At 50.4% G+C, this 17,803-nt stretch overlaps 2 non-coding genes across 2 annotated transcripts; both read right to left on the bottom strand.

The window, feature by feature from the left end:
• Nucleotides 1-1,010: 1,010 nt before the first annotated feature.
• On the bottom strand, nt 1,011-1,163 carry LOC146210206 (5.8S ribosomal RNA). Its single transcript, XR_014704638.1, has one exon. It is a non-coding gene; the product is annotated as a 5.8S ribosomal RNA (ribosomal RNA).
• A 1,761-nt stretch (nt 1,164-2,924) lies between these two features.
• On the bottom strand, nt 2,925-4,739 carry LOC146210205 (small subunit ribosomal RNA). The gene has a single exon (XR_014704587.1). It is a non-coding gene; the product is annotated as a small subunit ribosomal RNA (ribosomal RNA).
• Between the last annotated feature and the right edge of the window lie 13,064 nt (nt 4,740-17,803).

Genomic DNA, 17,803 nt, shown 5'->3' with positions numbered 1-17,803 from the left:
CGCGGTCGAGCGCGCTCCGCTCGTCCGTCTCCCTTTTTTGCGCGGCTCGCGCCTTCCGCCCATTCCTCGCTTTTTTTTCGCAGTCGGCAACACCCTCGGCGACGTGCGAGCGAGACTGGAAGGCGCCGCATGGCCGGCGCTCGGGACGGCGCGCGCATATCGGTTGCGCCGAAAACGAACCATTGAGTAGGAAGAAGCAACCCCCGACCGCCGCGGTCGACTGAATGCCGCCTCTCGTCTCTTTCCCTCGAGCGAGAGACGAACGTACAACCTGGCGTAGGGGCATCTTCACAAAAGATTTTGCGTCGCCCCTGCCCCAACTGGAGTGGCCCAGTTTTTTTCGGGACAGAGACTGCGAAGCACTTAGACCGACGGCGGACAACGCTCGTAACGAGATACGCGTCCGTTCGACCCGTACTAGACAATGCTTGAGCAGAGAGACTCCTTTCCCTCGGAGCCCGTGAGGATCCCTTTAGCGCGCCGCACGGCAGCGCGCGCCTCTGCGCCTACAAACTCTCCTCTAGCGTCAACGCGTTCACACCCGGTCGTTTCCCCGCACAACCCGGCGCGAGATCTCCCTTCTTCTCGCGCGGGCGTGCCCGGACCAGGCGCTCCCGTCTCTCGCGTTTCGCGAGGAAAGTTTGTTTCCACTCTCTCCGTAGGCCAGCCCGCAAATGCCGCTCTGGCGCTCGTCCTTCCGGCCTCGTCTCCCTTGAACGACCGCACTGCAGGTAATCCCTTCCTGCGGCAATCGCCTCTCTCGGAGGCCCGGACGACGCGCAACTGGCAGCCTGCGCGGCCCTCGGCACAAAGCGTGGCGCAGGGCGACCCCGACTCGACCGCCTTTCGCGCGGGCGCAAGGGTTCGACCCACGTCTCTCCTCAATTTGCGCAAAGTCTTTCGAGGGATCTTCGGCGTTTCGTACAGAGCCGTCCTTGATGCCGACACGGTCAAAACGAGTCGCCGGCGACGCCATCCCCGGGCGCCGGCGCCTCTCTTGATATATGATCCGACCCTCAGACAGACGAACCCAAGGGAAGACCCAAGGGCGCAATGTGCGTTCGAAGAATCAGTGCTCAGTGTGTCCTGCAATTCACACCAAGTCTCGCAGCTGGCTGCGTTCTTCATCGACCCGAGAACCGAGTGATCCACCGCTTAGAGTCGTGCGTTTGGTTTGTTCAATTCCGTACAGTACAACAAAGGGTTTCAGACACCCAGGCTTTTCCCCTGGTCTCCAGTGTCGCAGTTTCGTCCAACTCCTGCAACATCTCGCAGCGTTTCGTTCGGCCTCTGTGCCAGCCTGCAAGCGGCTCGGGCGCTGCGCCTCTGCGAAAAGGCTTGTGCAGTGATAGTGCTACTCGAGAGGAAGCGTGTGAGCAGCGTGCGGTCCCCATTTTCCTTCTCCGCGGTGCTATGGGCGAAAAAATCATGTGCGCGTCACAGAGCCCCTTATGACGCCGCACTATCAAGGAACCAAGAAAGAGTCATCCATTGGGTTTCATCAGAGGGGTTTCGCACCAGCACGGTAGAAGGGTTTGATAAAAGTTCTGCTGTTCACATGGTCATCTGCTGTTCACATCACAACTGCTGTTCACATTTCGACCGCCGCTCTCAAGCACCTTCTCTCTCCGGTGGATCGCTCCTGGATAGATCCGTACAGCGACGCTTCTCATGGGTGGCCTCTTGGACCGACCTCCATCAACGTCACGCTGCCGCGATCTCATCCTCCACCGTCTACCACTTTTGCACAAAGGAGCCGCTATCAACTTCGCATAAGAGGCCTTGCGCACCGCTCAGCATTGGAGCCGGACAGCGCGTACTTGACAATCCGCAAGAAGAGAGTCAGTCGGACTACTCCCGCAACGGGAGCCCACCAACCACAAGTGTCTCGGACGGCTTTTCGGTGGCGCACCGACAGACTACTCGGAAACCGGGAAGGACGAAGCCCCGAGAGAACCTCAAGGCCGCGAATGCGTTCGAGTGCGGGATTATAACCCCGTCGTCCTTTTTGTTCCCGAAGTCTCCTTTCGCGCCATCGGCACGGCGCCTAATATCGCGCCCGACGAGCGAGCGTCAGACGTTCACCACGCCTTGAACGAAGCAAACGACATCCAGAGCCAGCGAGCTGCGGTTCCTCTCGTACTTCGCAGCAGCGCCGCCGTTCCCTTGGCAGCGGGCAGACCTTTCCCTCGGCCCGCGCTACAGACTCCGAGTCGTTCTTTTACTCCTTTTGCAAAAGAGCCCGCGAGCAGCGTTTCCGCTCGTACTTCGCAGCAGCGCCGCCGTTCCCTTGGCGGCGCGCAGGCCTTTCCCTCGGCCCGCGCTACCGACTCGAACGCAAAGAGCTTCGCAGCAGAGTTAGCGAGCAGCGTTTCCTCTCGTACTTCGCCGCAGCGCCGCCGTTCCCTTGGCGGCGCGCAGGCCACTGACTCGGCCCGCGCTACCGACTCTGCGCAACTCTCTGCAAAAGAGCCAGCGAGTAGCGTTTCCGCTCGTACTTCGCAGCAGCGCCGCCGTTCCCTTGGCGGCGCGCAGGCCTTCCCCTGAGCCTGCGCTACGGACTCTGACGCAAAAAAGAAGTAGCCGCAGCAGAGCTAGCGAGCCGCGTTTCCTCTCGTACTTCGCAGCAGCGCCGCCGTTCCCTTGGCGGCGGGCAGGCCTTTCCCTCGGCCCGCACCACAGACTCCGTGCGTCGCTTCGAAAAAGCGGATGAGTTCTTCGATAACCGAAAGCCCACCGTCATAGGTGCGTTACGCCGTTTGTACCCGCGGAAGCCGACCGTCCGACAATCCCTTGGTGACGGAGCTCCGCTGGGCGTAACAATTTGTGCAGAGAAGCGGCTTCAGAATCTCGCAACTCCGCGGTGAAAGGCCATCCCCCGCTTATAAGTGGGGGCGGCGCCGGGCGTGACAAGCACAGTCCGGTAATGATCCTTCCGCAGGTTCACCTACGGAAACCTTGTTACGACTTTTACTTCCTCTAAATGATCAAGTTTGGTCATCTTTCCAACAGACCGGCGCAACCGAAAGGCCGCGCCGGACATCGGTCCGAAGACCTCACTAAATCATTCAATCGGTAGTAGCGACGGGCGGTGTGTACAAAGGGCAGGGACGTAATCAACGCGAGCTTATGACTCGCGCTTACTGGGAATTCCTCGTTCAAGGGGAACAATTGCAAGCCCCTATCCCAATCACGAAAGAAGTTCCACGGGTTACCCAGTCTTTTCAGACAGGGATAAAGACACGCTGCTTCCTTCAGTGTAGCGCGCGTGCGGCCCCGGACATCTAAGGGCATCACAGACCTGTTATTGCTCTGTTTCGTGCGGCTAGGAGCCGCTTGTCCCTCTAAGAAGGTTGTAAGGTGCTGGGAACCCCGCACCTATTTAATAGGCTAGAGTCTCGTTCGTTATCGGAATTAACCAGACAAATCGCTCCACCAACTAAGAACGGCCATGCACCACCATCCACCGAATCAAGAAAGAGCTCTCAATCTGTCAATCCTCCCAGTGTCCGGGCCGGGTAAGTTTTCCCGTGTTGAGTCAAATTAAGCCGCAGGCTCCACTCCTGGTGGTGCCCTTCCGTCAATTCCTTTAAGTTTCAGCTTTGCAACCATACTTCCCCCGGAACCCAAATACTTTGGTTTCCCGGAAGCTGCCCGCCGAGTCATTTGAGTAACTCAGGCGGATCGCTGGTTGGCATCGTTTATGGTCAGAACTAGGGCGGTATCTGATCGCCTTCGAACCTCTGACTTTCGTTCTTGATCAAAGAAAACATTCTTGGCAAATGCTTTCGCAGTAGTTCGTCTTGCGACGGTCCAAGAATTTCACCTCTAGCGCCGCAATACGAATGCCCCCGTCTGTCCCTCTTAATCATTACCCCGTATTCCAAAAACCAACAGAACAGAAACAGGGTCTTGTTCTATTATTCCATGCAAGTTTATTCAGGCGACTCGCCTGCGTTGAGCACTCTAATTTTTTCAAAGTAAAAGCGCAGGCCACCTCGAGACGCACCAATGAAGGGCACCAAGAGAGGACCGGCATGATGTTCAGTACGAGCCGTCGCATCGGGTAGATGCACTACTCGTCTGGAACTGAGATCCAACTACGAGCTTTTTAACCGCAGCAGCTTTAGTATACGCTATTGGAGCTGGAATTACCGCGGCTGCTGGCACCAGACTTGCCCTCCAATTGATCCTCGTTAAAGGATTTAGAGTGTACTCATTTCAATTACGGGGCCTCAAAAGAGTCCCGTATTGTTATTTTTCGTCACTACCTCCCCGTGCCGGGAGTGGGTAATTTGCGCGCCTGCTGCCTTCCTTGGATGTGGTAGCCGTTTCTCAGGCTCCCTCTCCGGAATCGAACCCTGATTCTCCGTTACCCGTAACAACCATGGTAGGCAAGTAACCTACCATCGAAAGTTGATAAGGCAGACACTTGAAAGAAACGTCGCCGGCTCATGGCCATGCGATCAGCACAAAGTTATCCAGAGTCACCACAGAGTACGGGCAGAACCCGATGGGTCTTGGTCTAATAAAAGCGCCCGTCAGCCAAAGGCCTTCAGGCTCAATGCATGTATTAGCTCTAGAATTGCCACAGTTGTCCAAGTAGAAAGAAACGATCTAAGGAACCATAACTGATTTAATGAGCCATTCGCGGTTTCGCCTTATTTCGGCATGTACTTAGACATGCATGGCTTAATCTTTGAGACAAGCATATGATTACTGGCAGGATCAACCAGGTAGATGCATAGGCAATACCCCGCCACGGGTGCCTTTGTCGCAGCGCTTTCGAGGCCGCCTTTAGGCGCCCCAGCGCGCGACGCATCTTATTTTGTGCGTCGTTCGAGCTCGCTGCGACGTCCGCCCCGTGGGGCCGGATCTCGTCGCGCGGCAAGAGAGCACGTGCCTTTGGGCAGAAACATTTGTAACGCGCTCACCGGTGCGCACGCGGCCGTGGCGTTCGTGCACCGGACGGCGCTTGCTGCGTTGCCGATACGGCCAAGCCGCCAGACGACGGGACACGCCCGCGTCTTCGGCGCACTTGCTCGGAATCGAGTTCCGGACAGCACGGAACACACCTCAAAACACAGTGGAAACAGCGTCGTCCGACAACCAGCCCCCATCGCAGACGCGGATGAGGCTGCAGACGAATGCCGTGGGGTCGAGACAGCGTGTTGGTCCGCCGCCTCTACACCCCCATATAATAGCAGCGATAAATGCCCAGACCTTCCTGGGTAAACGACTGGCCGTACTCGAGGAAAATCCGCCGTAAAGTAGACGGCGAATCGTGCGCGCACGTCGCGCGCTCGGCGCCCGCAATCGTACTCGAGAAATGATCACCGAGAACGTGAGCCCTTCAATGCAAAACAGTCCCACAGTGGTGCGTCTCGCCGGCCGTACACGAACACCCTGCCGCGCCGCAGCGGCCGCGAACGAGCGGCCCTGCTCGAAACGGCTTCGCCCCAGAAGGCACTGAATCGTCCGCGACCTACGACGGCACATCGCGGCGCCCCGACCGCGGCCGTACTCGTGGACTATGCTGCGCGGGCCTGCTCGAAAGGGCAGCGCAGGCAGAAAGCGCTGGCTCTTGCGCGACCTACAACGGCGCGCCGCCCCGACCGCGGCCGTACTCGTGGACTAAGCTGCACGCGAACGGGCCTGCTCGAAAGGGCTGCGCCGCAGAAAGCGCTGGCTCGTGCGCGACCTGCAACGGCGCGCCGCGGCGCCCCGACCGCGGCCGTACTCGTGGAATATGGTGCACGCGCGCGGACCTGCTCGAAAGGGCTGCGCCGCAGAAAGCGCCGAATCGTGCGCAACCGACAACGGCGCGCTGCGGCACCCCGCCGGTGCCCGTAGTCGTGGACTCTGCCGCCGGCGCGCGCGGGGCGGTGACGCGCTCACCCAACTTTGGTCGAAGTCGAGCAATGCTCGTTTATGAACCCCTAGCTGTGCAGCCGCTCTCATTCCGAGATTGCGAAATCTTGTCGTTTCGCGGCCGGCTGGGTGCGCAAAACAGCTTTTGGACTTTGCCGTTCGAGCGCGCGCTTCAAAATGTCTTGGTTGCCTGAGCCACTAGGGCCCTATATATATGCAGCGATAAATACCCAGACCTACTTGGGTCTTTTTGCGCGTCTGCCGGGGCGAAGTTCGGCTTTGCCGCACGGCTCGTTACTTTGAAATCGAGCTTACGGATGCGTCTCGTGCCCTTGGAATTCACCACACGGCACTAATCGAAAGGGATTAGTCGCACGCGAAAAAGGTTCACCTTGCGAAAAGTTTGTTGAACACAAAATAAAAAAATCAAGTTTTGCTCGCGCCATCTCCCCCGCAATAATTTGTGAGGTCCCGCTTTTGTTGTTTCTACAGCGGTCGCTAGCTGTTTGTCTCTGTACCAGTGTTGTAAAGAGGAAAAAAAAAAAACAAAAAAAAAACGAGGGCTGTAGATTTTCAGGTGACTTGAAAATTCATTCATTAAATCGTTTTTATCATGCCAACATTTGAGAGCCATAATATTAATGGCATTTTATAATATTTCCTATTTAAAAAATATAATAAAAGAAATTGTTTATAGGGCCTTCGAAAGCAATTCGCTTTCAAATGTGATGCAGCATGTAAAAATTACTCTGAGATGTACCACGGGAAGCTGTTCAAAACTGCATAGCGGCTTTGCCCCAGTGCACCTTGGCGCTTCTTCCTCGTTGGAGCTCGTTGCGACTAAAAAAGCGGCGCGAAAGCTGTTGTAGCAAACGCGTACCATTCGTCCGCGTCAAGTCGCAATCGGGGGACGAGTCGTCGCAAAAGCGTAGCGCGGAAAAGCCGACTAAAACCAGCCTAATCTTGCGAACGGGACCAATTTTCACGTCCTTTTAATATCTTTCACGCGTTGAAATAGATTTGTGTAGATTTTTAAACGCTTGCAGCAATAATATGGCATCGAACCTGTCATGCTCGTCGCTAGTTCACGCACGGCGAGAGGGGAAATTTTGTTACTCCCGTCATTTACCCGCGTTTTCTCAAAGCCTGTTTACTACTGAAATCGGACCACAAGTCGCCTAGTGTGGGAGGAGAACTGTGAAGGGAGTAGAACTGCCTCTCCACACACACACACGCAGAGAGAAAAAGCATTTTCACTGTATACAAAAACTGTTGCGATTGCCACTTGTCACCAATTCCGCACATACGAATAAAGTTGTTAAAAAAAAAAAATACGCCCCTGGCCAGCATCCCAGTAAATGTGCATATCGTAAGAAATTTAGCATTGGAATTAAAAAGCACGGATTTATTTACGAGCCGGCAAGGTTCGCTCCACAGTTCTTTCTTCTTAAGTTTCCAGTCTCACCGCATGTTAAACAGCGGTCGCTTAACTAGTCCTGAGAGCAAAAACTTGGCTGTTGAGTGTCCAGCGCTGCGTAAAAATACAGTGAAGGAAATTGTTTATTGGGGCCTTCGAAATCAGTTCGGATTGAAACGTCAGGAAGGGTGTAAATAATACTCTGGGACGTACTGCGGGCCGCTTTTCCAAACCGCGTCTGCCGGGGCGAAATCGCGTAGGAAGATAGAGCGGCTTTGCCGCAGCACACCTTGCCATTTCTTTCTCTATGGAGCTCGTTGCGACTAAAAAAAAAAAGGCGCCAGAGCTATTGTAGCAAACGCGTACGATTCGTCCGCGTCAACTCTCGATCGGGGGACGCAAAAGCGTCGCAAAAGCGTAGCGCGGAAAAGCCGACTTAAAGCAGCCTAATATTGCGAATGGGACGAATTTTCACGTTCTTTTAATATTTCTTCACGCGTTGAATTCGATTTGCGTAATTTTTAAACGCTTGCAGCAATAATATGGCATCGAACCTGTCATGCTCGTCGCTAGTTCACGTACGGCGAGAGGGGAAATTTTGTTACTCCCGTCGTTTACCCGCGTTTTCTCAAAGCCTGTTTACTACTGAAATCGGACCACAAGTCGCCTAGTGTGGGAGGAGAACTGTGAAGGGAGTAGAACTGCCTCTCCACACACACACACGCAGAGAGAAAAAGCATTTTCACTGTATACAAAAACTGTTGCGATTGCCACTTGTCACCAATTCCGCACATACGAATAAAGTTGTTAAAAAAAAAAATACGCCCCTGGCCAGCATCCCAGTAAATGTGCATATCGTAAGAAATTTAGCATTGGAATTAAAAAGCACGGATTTATTTACGAGCCGGCAAGGTTCGCTCCACAGTTCTTTCTTCTTAAGTTTCCAGTCTCACCGCATGTTAAACAGCGGTCGCTTAACTAGTCCTGAGAGCAAAAACTTGGCTGTTGAGTGTCCAGCGCTGCGTAAAAATACAGTGAAGGAAATTGTTTATTGGGGCCTTCGAAATCAGTTCGGATTGAAACGTCAGGAAGGGTGTAAATAATACTCTGGGACGTACTGCGGGCCGCTTTTCCAAACCGCGTCTGCCGGGGCGATATCGCGTAGGGAGATAGAGCGGCTTTGCCGCAGCACACCTTGCCATTTCTTTCTCTACGGAGCTCGTTGCGACTAAAAAAAAGGCGCCAGAGCTATTGTATGTAGCAAACGCGTACGATTCGTCCGCGTCAAGTCTCGATCGGGGGACGCAAAAGCGTCGCAAAAGCGTAGCGCGGAAAAGCCGACTTAAAGCAGCCTAATATTGCGAACGGGACCAATTTTCACGTTCTTTTAATATTTCTTCACGCGTTGAATTCGATTTGCGTAATTTTTAAACGCTTGCAGCAATAATATGGCATCGAACCTGTCATGCTCGTCGCTAGTTCACGCACGGCGAGAGGGGAAATTTTGTTACTCCCGTCGTTTACCCGCGTTTTCTCAAAGCCTGTTTACTACTGAAATCGGACCACAAGTCGCCTAGTGTGGGAGGAGAACTGTGAAGGGAGTAGAACTGCCTCTCCACACACACACACGCAGAGAGAAAAAGCATTTTCACTGTATACAAAAACTGTTGCGATTGCCACTTGTCACCAATTCCGCACATACAATAAAGTTGTTAAAAAAAAAAATACGCCCCTGGCCAGCATCCCAGTAAATGTGCATATCGTAAGAAATTTAGCATTGGAATTAAAAAGCACGGATTTATTTACGAGCCGGCAAGGTTCGCTCCACAGTTCTTTCTTCTTAAGTTTCCAGTCTCACCGCATGTTAAACAGCGGTCGCTTAATTAGTCCTAAGAGCAGAAACTTGGCTGTTGAGTGTCCAGCGCTGCGTAAAAATACAGTGAAGGAAATTGTTTATTGGGGCCTTCGAAATCAGTTCGCATTGAACCGTCAAGAAGGGCGTAAATAATACTCTGGGACGTACTGCGGGCCGCTTTTCCAAACCGCGTCTGCCGGGGCGAAATCGCGTAGGGAGATAGAGCGGCTTTGCCGCAGCACACCTTGCCATTTCTTTCTCTATGGAGCTCGTTGCGACTAAAAAAAAAGGCGCCAGAGCTATTGTAGCAAACGCGTACGATTCGTCCGCGTCAAGTCTCGATCGGGGGACGCAAAAGCGTCGCAAAAGCGTAGCGCGGAAAAGCCGACTTAAAGCAGCCTAATATTGCGAATGGGACCAATTTTCACGTTCTTTTAATATTTCTTCACGCGTTGAATTCGATTTGCGTAATTTTTAAACGCTTGCAGCAATAATATGGCATCGAACCTGTCATGCTCGTCGCTAGTTCACGTACGGCGAGAGGGGAAATTTTGTTACTCCCGTCGTTTACCCGCGTTTTCTCAAAGCCTGTTTACTACTGAAATCGGACCACAAGTCGCCTAGTGTGGGAGGAGAACTGTGAAGGGAGTAGAACTGCCTCTCCACACACACACACGCAGAGAGAAAAAGCATTTTCACTGTATACAAAAACTGTTGCGATTGCCACTTGTCACCAATTCCGCACATACGAATAAAGTTGTTAAAAAAAAAAAATACGCCCCTGGCCAGCATCCCAGTAAATGTGCATATCGTAAGAAATTTAGCATTGGAATTAAAAAGCACGGATTTATTTACGAGCCGGCAAGGTTCGCTCCACAGTTCTTTCTTCTTAAGTTTCCAGTCTCACCGCATGTTAAACAGCGGTCGCTTAACTAGTCCTGAGAGCAAAAACTTGGCTGTTGAGTGTCCAGCGCTGCATTAAAATACAATAAAATAAATTGTTTATTGGGGCCTTCGAAATCAGTTCGGATTGAAACGTCAGGAAGGGTGTAAATAATACTCTGGGACGTACTGCGGGCCGCTTTTCCAAACCGCGTCTGCCGGGGCGAAATCGCGTAGGGAGATAGAGCGGCTTTGCCGCAGCACACCTTGCCATTTCTTTCTCTATGGAGCTCGTTGCGACTAAAAAAAAAGGCGCCAGAGCTATTGTAGCAAACGCGTACGATTCGTCCGCGTCAAGTCTCGATCGGGGGACGCAAAAGCGTCGCAAAAGCGTAGCGCGGAAAAGCCGACTTAAAGCAGCCTAATATTGCGAATGGGACCAATTTTCACGTTCTTTTAATATTTCTTCACGCGTTGAATTCGAGTTGCGTAATTTTTAAACGCTTGCAGCAATAATATGGCATCGAACCTGTCATGCTCGTCGCTAGTTCACGTACGGCGAGAGGGGAAATTTTGTTACTCCCGTCGTTTACCCGCGTTTTCTCAAAGCCTGTTTACTACTGAAATCGGACCACAAGTCGCCTAGTGTGGGAGGAGAACTGTGAAGGGAGTAGAACTGCCTCTCCACACACACACACGCAGAGAGAAAAAGCATTTTCACTGTATACAAAAACTGTTGCGATTGCCACTTGTCACCAATTCCGCACATACGAATAAAGTTGTTAAAAAAAAAATACGCCCCTGGCCAGCATCCCAGTAAATGTGCATATCGTAAGAAATTTAGCATTGGAATTAAAAAGCACGGATTTATTTACGAGCCGGCAAGGTTCGCTCCACAGTTCTTTCTTCTTAAGTTTCCAGTCTCACCGCATGTTAAACAGCGGTCGCTTAACTAGTCCTGAGAGCAAAAACTTGGCTGTTGAGTGTCCAGCGCTGCGTAAAAATACAGTGAAGGAAATTGTTTATTGGGGCCTTCGAAATCAGTTCGGATTGAAACGTCAGGAAGGGTGTAAATAATACTCTGGGACGTACTGAGGGCCGCTTTTCCAAACCGCGTCTGCCGGGGCGATATCGCGTAGGGAGATAGAGCGGCTTTGCCGCAGCACACCTTGCCATTTCTTTCTCTACGGAGCTCGTTGCGACTAAAAAAAAGGCGCCAGAGCTATTGTATGTAGCAAACGCGTACGATTCGTCCGCGTCAAGTCTCGATCGGGGGACGCAAAAGCGTCGCAAAAGCGTAGCGCGGAAAAGCCGACTTAAAGCAGCCTAATATTGCGAACGGGACCAATTTTCACGTTCTTTTAATATTTCTTCACGCGTTGAATTCGATTTGCGTAATTTTTAAACGCTTGCAGCAATAATATGGCATCGAACCTGTCATGCTCGTCGCTAGTTCACGCACGGCGAGAGGGGAAATTTTGTTACTCCCGTCGTTTACCCGCGTTTTCTCAAAGCCTGTTTACTACTGAAATCGGACCACAAGTCGCCTAGTGTGGGAGGAGAACTGTGAAGGGAGTAGAACTGCCTCTCCACACACACACACGCAGACAGAAAAAGCATTTTCACTGTATACAAAAACTGTTGCGATTGCCACTTGTCACCAATTCCGCACATACAATAAAGTTGTTAAAAAAAAAAATACGCCCCTGGCCAGCATCCCAGTAAATGTGCATATCGTAAGAAATTTAGCATTGGAATTAAAAAGCACGGATTTATTTACGAGCCGGCAAGGTTCGCTCCACAGTTCTTTCTTCTTAAGTTTCCAGTCTCACCGCATGTTAAACAGCGGTCGCTTAATTAGTCCTAAGAGCAGAAACTTGGCTGTTGAGTGTCCAGCGCTGCGTAAAAATACAGTGAAGGAAATTGTTTATTGGGGCCTTCGAAATCAGTTCGCATTGAACCGTCAAGAAGGGTGTAAATAATACTCTGGGACGTACTGCGGGCCGCTTTTCCAAACCGCGTCTGCCGGGGCGAAATCGCGTAGGGAGATAGAGCGGCTTTGCCGCAGCACACCTTGCCATTTCTTTCTCTATGGAGCTCGTTGCGACTAAAAAAAAGGCGCCAGAGCTATTGTAGCAAACGCGTACGATTCGTCCGCGTCAAGTCTCGATCGGGGGACGCAAAAGCGTCGCAAAAGCGTAGCGCGGAAAAGCCGACTTAAAGCTGCCTAATATTGCGAATGGGACGAATTTTCACGTTCTTTTAATATTTCTTCACGCGTTGAATTCGATTTGCGTAATTTTTAAACGCTTGCAGCAATAATATGGCATCGAACCTGTCATGCTCGTCGCTAGTTCACGTACGGCGAGAGGGGAAATTTTGTTACTCCCGTCGTTTACCCGCGTTTTCTCAAAGCCTGTTTACTACTGAAATCGGACCACAAGTCGCCTAGTGTGGGAGGAGAACTGTGAAGGGAGTAGAACTGCCTCTCCACACACACACACGCAGAGAGAAAAAGCATTTTCACTGTATACAAAAACTGTTGCGATTGCCACTTGTCACCAATTCCGCACATACGAATAAAGTTGTTAAAAAAAAAAATACGCCCCTGGCCAGCATCCCAGTAAATGTGCATATCGTAAGAAATTTAGCATTGGAATTAAAAAGCACGGATTTATTTACGAGCCGGCAAGGTTCGCTCCACAGTTCTTTCTTCTTAAGTTTCCAGTCTCACCGCATGTTAAACAGCGGTCGCTTAACTAGTCCTGAGAGCAAAAACTTGGCTGTTGAGTGTCCAGCGCTGCGTAAAAATACAGTGAAGGAAATTGTTTATTGGGGCCTTCGAAATCAGTTCGGATTGAAACGTCAGGAAGGGTGTAAATAATACTCTGGGACGTACTGCGGGCCGCTTTTCCAAACCGCGTCTGCCGGGGCGATATCGCGTAGGGAGATAGAGCGGCTTTGCCGCAGCACACCTTGCCATTTCTTTCTCTACGGAGCTCGTTGCGACTAAAAAAAAGGCGCCAGAGCTATTGTATGTAGCAAACGCGTACGATTCGTCCGCGTCAAGTCTCGATCGGGGGACGCAAAAGCGTCGCAAAAGCGTAGCGCGGAAAAGCCGACTTAAAGCAGCCTAATATTGCGAACGGGACCAATTTTCACGTTCTTTTAATATTTCTTCACGCGTTGAATTCGATTTGCGTAATTTTTAAACGCTTGCAGCAATAATATGGCATCGAACCTGTCATGCTCGTCGCTAGTTCACGCACGGCGAGAGGGGAAATTTTGTTACTCCCGTCGTTTACCCGCGTTTTCTCAAAGCCTGTTTACTACTGAAATCGGACCACAAGTCGCCTAGTGTGGGAGGAGAACTGTGAAGGGAGTAGAACTGCCTCTCCACACACACACACGCAGAGAGAAAAAGCATTTTCACTGTATACAAAAACTGTTGCGATTGCCACTTGTCACCAATTCCGCACATACAATAAAGTTGTTAAAAAAAAAAATACGCCCCTGGCCAGCATCCCAGTAAATGTGCATATCGTAAGAAATTTAGCATTGGAATTAAAAAGCACGGATTTATTTACGAGCCGGCAAGGTTCGCTCCACAGTTCTTTCTTCTTAAGTTTCCAGTCTCACCGCATGTTAAACAGCGGTCGCTTAATTAGTCCTAAGAGCAGAAACTTGGCTGTTGAGTGTCCAGCGCTGCGTAAAAATACAGTGAAGGAAATTGTTTATTGGGGCCTTCGAAATCAGTTCGCATTGAACCGTCAAGAAGGGTGTAAATAATACTCTGGGACGTACTGCGGGCCGCTTTTCCAAACCGCGTCTGCCGGGGCGAAATCGCGTAGGGAGATAGAGCGGCTTTGCCGCAGCACACCTTGCCATTTCTTTCTCTATGGAGCTCGTTGCGACTAAAAAAAAAGGCGCCAGAGCTATTGTAGCAAACGCGTACGATTCGTCCGCGTCAAGTCTCGATCGGGGGACGCAAAAGCGTCGCAAAAGCGTAGCGCGGAAAAGCCGACTTAAAGCAGCCTAATATTGCGAATGGGACCAATTTTCACGTTCTTTTAATATTTCTTCACGCGTTGAATTCGATTTGCGTAATTTTTAAACGCTTGCAGCAATAATATGGCATCGAACCTGTCATGCTCGTCGCTAGTTCACGTACGGCGAGAGGGGAAATTTTGTTACTCCCGTCGTTTACCCGCGTTTTCTCAAAGCCTGTTTACTACTGAAATCGGACCACAAGTCGCCTAGTGTGGGAGGAGAACTGTGAAGGGAGTAGAACTGCCTCTCCACACACACACACGCAGAGAGAAAAAGCATTTTCACTGTATACAAAAACTGTTGCGATTGCCACTTGTCACCAATTCCGCACATACGAATAAAGTTGTTAAAAAAAAAAAATACGCCCCTGGCCAGCATCCCAGTAAATGTGCATATCGTAAGAAATTTAGCATTGGAATTAAAAAGCACGGATTTATTTACGAGCCGGCAAGGTTCGCTCCACAGTTCTTTCTTCTTAAGTTTCCAGTCTCACCGCATGTTAAACAGCGGTCGCTTAACTAGTCCTGAGAGCAAAAACTTGGCTGTTGAGTGTCCAGCGCTGCATTAAAATACAATAAAATAAATTGTTTATTGGGGCCTTCGAAATCAGTTCGGATTGAAACGTCAGGAAGGGTGTAAATAATACTCTGGGACGTACTGCGGGCCGCTTTTCCAAACCGCGTCTGCCGGGGCGAAATCGCGTAGGGAGATAGAGCGGCTTTGCCGCAGCACACCTTGCCATTTCTTTCTCTATGGAGCTCGTTGCGACTAAAAAAAAAGGCGCCAGAGCTATTGTAGCAAACGCGTACGATTCGTCCGCGTCAAGTCTCGATCGGGGGACGCAAAAGCGTCGCAAAAGCGTAGCGCGGAAAAGCCGACTTAAAGCAGCCTAATATTGCGAATGGGACCAATTTTCACGTTCTTTTAATATTTCTTCACGCGTTGAATTCGAGTTGCGTAATTTTTAAACGCTTGCAGCAATAATATGGCATCGAACCTGTCATGCTCGTCGCTAGTTCACGTACGGCGAGAGGGGAAATTTTGTTACTCCCGTCGTTTACCCGCGTTTTCTCAAAGCCTGTTTACTACTGAAATCGGACCACAAGTCGCCTAGTGTGGGAGGAGAACTGTGAAGGGAGTAGAACTGCCTCTCCACACACACACACGCAGAGAGAAAAAGCATTTTCACTGTATACAAAAACTGTTGCGATTGCCACTTGTCACCAATTCCGCACATACGAATAAAGTTGTTAAAAAAAAAAATACGCCCCTGGCCAGCATCCCAGTAAATGTGCATATCGTAAGAAATTTAGCATTGGAATTAAAAAGCACGGATTTATTTACGAGCCGGCAAGGTTCGCTCCACAGTTCTTTCTTCTTAAGTTTCCAGTCTCACCGCATGTTAAACAGCGGTCGCTTAACTAGTCCTGAGAGCAAAAACTTGGCTGTTGAGTGTCCAGCGCTGCGTAAAAATACAGTGAAGGAAATTGTTTATTGGGGCCTTCGAAATCAGTTCGGATTGAAACGTCAGGAAGGGTGTAAATAATACTCTGGGACGTACTGAGGGCCGCTTTTCCAAACCGCGTCTGCCGGGGCGATATCGCGTAGGGAGATAGAGCGGCTTTGCCGCAGCACACCTTGCCATTTCTTTCTCTACGGAGCTCGTTGCGACTAAAAAAAAGGCGCCAGAGCTATTGTATGTAGCAAACGCGTACGATTCGTCCGCGTCAAGTCTCGATCGGGGGACGCAAAAGCGTCGCAAAAGCGTAGCGCGGAAAAGCCGACTTAAAGCAGCCTAATATTGCGAACGGGACCAATTTTCACGTTCTTTTAATATTTCTTCACGCGTTGAATTCGATTTGCGTAATTTTTAAACGCTTGCAGCAATAATATGGCATCGAACCTGTCATGCTCGTCGCTAGTTCACGCACGGCGAGAGGGGAAATTTTGTTACTCCCGTCGTTTACCCGCGTTTTCTCAAAGCCTGTTTACTACTGAAATCGGACCACAAGTCGCCTAGTGTGGGAGGAGAACTGTGAAGGGAGTAGAACTGCCTCTCCACACACACACACGCAGACAGAAAAAGCATTTTCACTGTATACAAAAACTGTTGCGATTGCCACTTGTCACCAATTCCGCACATACAATAAAGTTGTTAAAAAAAAAAATACGCCCCTGGCCAGCATCCCAGTAAATGTGCATATCGTAAGAAATTTAGCATTGGAATTAAAAAGCACGGATTTATTTACGAGCCGGCAAGGTTCGCTCCACAGTTCTTTCTTCTTAAGTTTCCAGTCTCACCGCATGTTAAACAGCGGTCGCTTAATTAGTCCTAAGAGCAGAAACTTGGCTGTTGAGTGTCCAGCGCTGCGTAAAAATACAGTGAAGGAAATTGTTTATTGGGGCCTTCGAAATCAGTTCGGATTGAAACGTCAGGAAGGGTGTAAATAATACTCTGGGACGTACTGAGGGCCGCTTTTCCAAACCGCGTCTGCCGGGGCGATATCGCGTAGGGAGATAGAGCGGCTTTGCCGCAGCACACCTTGCCATTTCTTTCTCTACGGAGCTCGTTGCGACTAAAAAAAAGGCGCCAGAGCTATTGTATGTAGCAAACGCGTACGATTCGTCCGCGTCAAGTCTCGATCGGGGGACGCAAAAGCGTCGCAAAAGCGTAGCGCGGAAAAGCCGACTTAAAGCAGCCTAATATTGCGAACGGGACCAATTTTCACGTTCTTTTAATATTTCTTCACGCGTTGAATTCGATTTGCGTAATTTTTAAACGCTTGCAGCAATAATATGGCATCGAACCTGTCATGCTCGTCGCTAGTTCACGCACGGCGAGAGGGGAAATTTTGTTACTCCCGTCGTTTACCCGCGTTTTCTCAAAGCCTGTTTACTACTGAAATCGGACCACAAGTCGCCTAGTGTGGGAGGAGAACTGTGAAGGGAGTAGAACTGCCTCTCCACACACACACACGCAGACAGAAAAAGCATTTTCACTGTATACAAAAACTGTTGCGATTGCCACTTGTCACCAATTCCGCACATACAATAAAGTTGTTAAAAAAAAAAATACGCCCCTGGCCAGCATCCCAGTAAATGTGCATATCGTAAGAAATTTAGCATTGGAATTAAAAAGCACGGATTTATTTACGAGCCGGCAAGGTTCGCTCCACAGTTCTTTCTTCTTAAGTTTCCAGTCTCACCGCATGTTAAACAGCGGTCGCTTAATTAGTCCTAAGAGCAGAAACTTGGCTGTTGAGTGTCCAGCGCTGCGTAAAAATACAGTGAAGGAAATTGTTTATTGGGGCCTTCGAAATCAGTTCGCATTGAACCGTCAAGAAGGGTGTAAATAATACTCTGGGACGTACTGCGGGCCGCTTTTCCAAACCGCGTCTGCCGGGGCGAAATCGCGTAGGGAGATAGAGCGGCTTTGCCGCAGCACACCTTGCCATTTCTTTCTCTATGGAGCTCGTTGCGACTAAAAAAAAGGCGCCAGAGCTATTGTAGCAAACGCGTACGATTCGTCCGCGTCAAGTCTCGATCGGGGGACGCAAAAGCGTCGCAAAAGCGTAGCGCGGAAAAGCCGACTTAAAGCAGCCTAATATTGCGAATGGGACGAATTTTCACGTTCTTTTAATATTTCTTCACGCGTTGAATTCGATTTGCGTAATTTTTAAACGCTTGCAGCAATAATATGGCATCGAACCTGTCATGCTCGTCGCTAG

The sequence above is a fragment of the Amblyomma maculatum genome, chromosome 1 (assembly GCF_055883805.1).
Source record: "Amblyomma maculatum isolate TAMU_Amacu chromosome 1, ASM5588380v1, whole genome shotgun sequence".
Taxonomy (NCBI): domain Eukaryota; kingdom Metazoa; phylum Arthropoda; class Arachnida; order Ixodida; family Ixodidae; genus Amblyomma; species Amblyomma maculatum.
The sequence above is the reverse complement of the archived record's forward strand: the minus strand, read 5'-3'. Positions and strand labels throughout refer to the sequence as shown.